Source organism: Amblyomma mixtum, chromosome 3, assembly GCF_055824585.1.
Source record: "Amblyomma mixtum isolate Tamu chromosome 3, ASM5582458v1, whole genome shotgun sequence".
In the NCBI taxonomy this organism is placed as follows: Eukaryota; Metazoa; Arthropoda; class Arachnida; order Ixodida; family Ixodidae; genus Amblyomma; species Amblyomma mixtum.
In genome coordinates this window covers 338,331,150-338,336,286 of record NC_143014.1, presented here as the reverse complement: position 1 = coordinate 338,336,286, position 5,137 = coordinate 338,331,150, and positions in this window count along the sequence as shown.

Below are 5,137 nucleotides of genomic sequence, written 5' to 3'. Positions count from 1 at the left end.
TCAGAGTGAATCGATGATTAATTTAGAGTGTTACGATAGTATGACATATCCTACGTGCGCTTAACCAGCTTTGAATGTGACAATGCGAATGGGAGCAGAGGCTTGTTGCTTCGCGTTTCGTAACACCAGCAAGTATGATTTGGTTTAAAACAGAATGTGAACTAAATAAATCTAAATGTGTCATTTTCAGCTCCAGAAGTCAATGTGAGTGGATGAAGGTACTGAACAAAATCATCTTGAATCTCTTGCTGGATAGCTTGAAAACTATAAAGCATGATAATCATTTTGTTGCATACCAAGACGGCGTCATCTACTCCATTCCCCTGTCGTGCGGATAACAGTATGTCGGCCAGACGGTCATATGCCTGAACAAACGCCTGAGAGAACACAATAACAGTGTTAACAATTCTTGCATGCAAAGAAGGCGCCATCTACTCCAGTCCCCTTTTGCACGGAAAACAGTACGTCGGCCAGACTGCCAGGTGCCTAATCGAGCGCCTGAGAGAACACATTAACGATGTACAGAATACTGTTAAAAAGAAACTGGGTATCCACTGCCGAGATTGTGAAAGCAAAACTTGGCAGTCATACTTCCAACAAACAAAAGTTTTGAGTAGACACAAAAAACACGCTAACTCGAGAAATAATTTAGACGCTCAAATCGCCCGGATAGAGGACGCATGTGTCAGCTGTCCCTCTTTAGCGTTGTCAGTCAAAGAATTAGAATTTCTATGTGCAGGGAAGTAATGCTGCTGTATAATTTTGAATTTTCGTGTGCATGCACAAGTGAATTACCTCGATATTTTTTTATTGTTCCTTGGAGCCTGATCTGTTTATTTCCACGTTCCAAGCAATACACTTTTAGTTGAAAGTCAGCGCCGGTGTGTACGTGTCTTCCTTCCGTCCTTGTCTATTTCACGCTGTTCTTCTTGCGAATGGTATCCCAGCTCGCTCAAGCATCAGGCCTAGCAATCTGGCTGCCTGCGGGCAGCCCGAAACGGCTCGAGAAAAATTTAATTATTCTGTGCAGACACTGGAGGTACTAGAGGTGGATAACTGAAGAGACCCACTGTATATCTATAGCGACGCTCGTTGGAATAGAATTCTCCGCTGAGCTAATTGTGCTGCCGCGATTAGTGCATCCACTGAATCTGGCGGAGATGCAATAGCGGAGGAAGCTCCTAGGGCTCACTTGGGTTTGCAAAGGTCTCTGCAGCGTGGTCCCCCCGTAAAATTCTTGCCTAACTGCAAACAGGTCAGCGCAAGCCTAGGCAAGCCAAGACCGCAAAGTATAGCCGCGAACGCTGAAACAGTACGAGAGTAAACCGAAACAAGGACTTACCGCTTCCCTGACCAGATGTCTGCCGTCTCCTAAAAAAGCGAATGAGAACGTGCAGGAAGTAATTAAGTCTTACTACTAACGATGATGGTGATAGAAATAATCTCTTCACCTGTGTTTCAAGCATTCACAAGTTCACCGGATGGCAGCGCTTGAGGTGGATAGCATTGAGTAATTACGCCCTTATTTCAAAGAAGAGAAAAACGGAAGGCGATGAAATTTAAACGTGGTTCTGCGTCCACTGTGAGTATTTAGCCATAACTCCGGATTACTTGACCATTTTTGGCTGCTGGGCCACTGATCCTGCTATTTATTAAACCGGGTCAGGAGGGGCACTTGCTGCAACTTGGCCCTGTAGCGTCAAAACTCCCATCTTGGTGTCGTTTGGCGCCATCGTGAGTAGGTACAGGCACAAGACTGTTTCTTGTGTTGCTAAAACCTGTTAATGGAATGAGACCGGCTCCAAAAATGTTTAATCCTTAGCAGCTTAACTAATTTCTGAAAAATACCTTTTTAACAAAAACAATTAAGGTAGTGGTTGTAATTAGAGACTTGTAGCAGGTTGTGAGTAATAGCCATATTAGTCCTTTTATAGAATTGCGTAAAGACGGCTTCCGTAGTCACTGCGGCTCCACAAAATATGGCTTTCTCGACTAGTTACGTGAACTGGAGGGGTTGCTTTGCCTGGATGCTTTCGAAAGCACACTTATTTTCTCACGACGCCGCCATATATTGTGGAGCCACAGCGGCGAAGGTAATGGCGTTTTCGAAATTCGATAAACTGTTGTGAATATTCCTAACGACCGGCTACAAATCTCCAATATTTTCAACCAGTAGCCTGATACAGTTAAAACTAATTTACAGAAATTAGTTAGGCGGTAAACTAGTGAACACTTTTTACATGTTTCCTGAGGTCCGTCAACGCAGGTATTATTGCGCCGCAGAAGCCGCCTTCATGAATGAAGATCCCATCTTAAAACAAAATTGGTTCGCCTTCGCAGAAACACCTCGTATATGTATATGTGCATATTGATTATCTCCTTTTGTAATTCAGTAAAGTTAAGCTGTGCCGCTAAAAAATTGCGAATCAGCTTACTCATAAAGCGGAATGCGCCGTTTAAACAATAAAATCAAAATCACTTACTTGCGCACGTACCTGAAAACATAAAAAAATATTCGCACTTGTTGACGCGAACACCGTGAATACCAATACACTGTAGCGCAGCAAAAGACGAGGACACAAGAGACGAGAGACGAACACCACGAGCGCTAACTTCCAACAAATTTTAATCTCCTGAAGCATCACATTTATACGCCAGAAAACGGTAATCACATGTGCGAACAGTATCAATTCCTCAGAAAAACAAGCTCTTTATCTGAGAGGAGAATGGAAGGTGTACTTACACACGAGCATCCTGACCTATTTATCTTTTCAGCTTCAATGATTTCGCGCGTTACTCTTTCTCTGCTTTTTCCTATTACGACACTTTTATCAAAAAAAGGCTTACAGGTTTTTGACTTGCATGCGAGAATGTCTCTCTCGTATGTCTCTCTCGTAGAATGTCTTCTCTCTCGTCTCTTGTGTCCTCGTCTTTTGCTGCGCTACAGTGTATTGGAAGAATGTACCAACAAGCCCAAAAAGCCACGCTACCGTGAATACACTACACCCACAGAAAAACACACGATACTTTTCGAGAAACAGTGCTCGAAATACTTTTAAAGAGCGAAAATGAAGACGCTTTGTGCGCCATCTGGCTCTTAAGTACCATGAAGTTGTAGAATTTGATAGAATAAAAGGGATCATAAAGCAGAACGCAACGCTGAACAAAAAGTAGAAGTGACTACTTTCATTGGGATCTGAAGAGAAAGAAAGATTGCAAATTGTTTACATATGGTTCGAGAACAAGGCATTCTCAGACTTAAACCATACACATATATGCGTGGTTCTGGCAAGCAACATTGCTAGAAATACCTGCAAGGAGCACATTTTAGCATGGTGTTCGAGCAAAATAACTTAAGCCATGATGCAATAGTGGCACTGCTCTGTCGTGTTACCTGAAATTCAGTCAGTATTCAGCATTTAAAATGGTTGGGAATATCAGAGGTGTATAATTAGCAATAAAGAAACACTTACCATTAAATTAAATTCTAAACCCTACCCGTTCCAAACATCGTCGTGGCTCAATGGCTTTGGTGTTCAGCTCCTGAGCCCAAGATAGCGGGTTCGATCCCAGCCGCGTCGGCTTTGCTTTCTTGAAGCATAAATAAAACAATGCTTGGGTGCGGTCAAATTTCAGCGCTTTTAAAGAACCCCAGGTGTTCTAAATTAATCTTCAGCCGTCCACCATTGTGTTTTTTCATCGCTGCCTCTTTTCGGGGCATTAAACTTAGAACTTTGACCCCTTCTTCCTCTGAATATTCTTCGAGCACCACAATGATATTGTGCGGTTAGAAATCAAGATGAGCACGATTTTCACCGAAGAAGTTCCTTTTCTGAAGATGCACTAATCATTTAGCAGTAAGCTGAAACTATCAGATGAAGGGTGAAAGCTTACCCCAAATTCCTTGTCTGACAACGCTAACTGCTTTTATTTCTTTGAACGCACAGTGCTTCAAAACGAATTTGAGCGACACCTATTCTGTATGAACTATATACCACAAATACCGATTTGACGCTTTATTGTATTCATAGTTTCATATGTTGCACTGCAATAAGCAGTGTGTTTATGGAGACATTTAACCGTGACATTTAACCGTAACATTAAACCGTGATAAGGTTTTAAAGGGTTGAAATATTATTTGATCCGGATATTCTGGTAGGAGTGACGGACCGTTCGAAGAACACTGAAGGCACGCACTAGGCGAAGCTCGTTTGTGCCCGTACCCTCTGATTACTCTCTGAACTCTTGACTGCATCTATAACACGGCTAAACAAGTACAATTGAAAATAACGTCGCAGTTCTCAAGTGAAAAGAACCCGTATTGAACAGAATAGACAAGGCGTGAGTGCTGCGCCTTCAGCGTATCAGCCGTTGCTACGTTTTTGTACATCCGGCCAAATCTTTAGCTGGCGTACGTGAAGGCCGTGTTTTCCGTGCTCCTGCAACTTATGACATTGCAAATTTGAGAAACTATCAAATCTAAGCACATACTCACTAAGCCCGTGCTTAAGCTCACTAAGACCATGCGATGCCCGTGCTACGTCGTAAAGCACAGGAGCGAAGAAAAAGCGGCTTTTCCGCAAGCTATCTAAAAATATGGCCGGCTGTACAGATCTAATACGAAGGCGTCTACTGCCCTAACCTTGTGTACAAGTTCTCAGGTTAAATAACGAGAGTTTTATTATGCACGTCCTATACTGCGGCCATGTAGCGTCTCCGACATCCTTTACAGCCTAAAGCTGGTTACGTAACATACTTGCATGCTCCTTATTCTCGTGACACATTACCCTGATTGCCAGATATCCTCAAAAACGTTCAAACCACGGCAGTTTAGGTAACTTATCAAACCTTGTTGTAGCTAGGTTGTAAACAGCATACATGTGAGAACATTGTGAAGCGGCACTTTACAAGCATATTGCAAAGAAACTATATGAGAGACCACTTCGGCAGCACGCTTCCGCTTCCGTAGATCTCTCGTGTTCAGGCTGTTTTACGCTATCAAGACGTCTGGTGCCTAGCGGAGGCATATGGATGCCATGGAACATGAAACACTTTAGACCTCTCGATAGTGTAATTCTACCGATGTTTCCGCACTGACTGCCTGGCTAGTAATGAAACTCCGCAAAGAAATAGACTC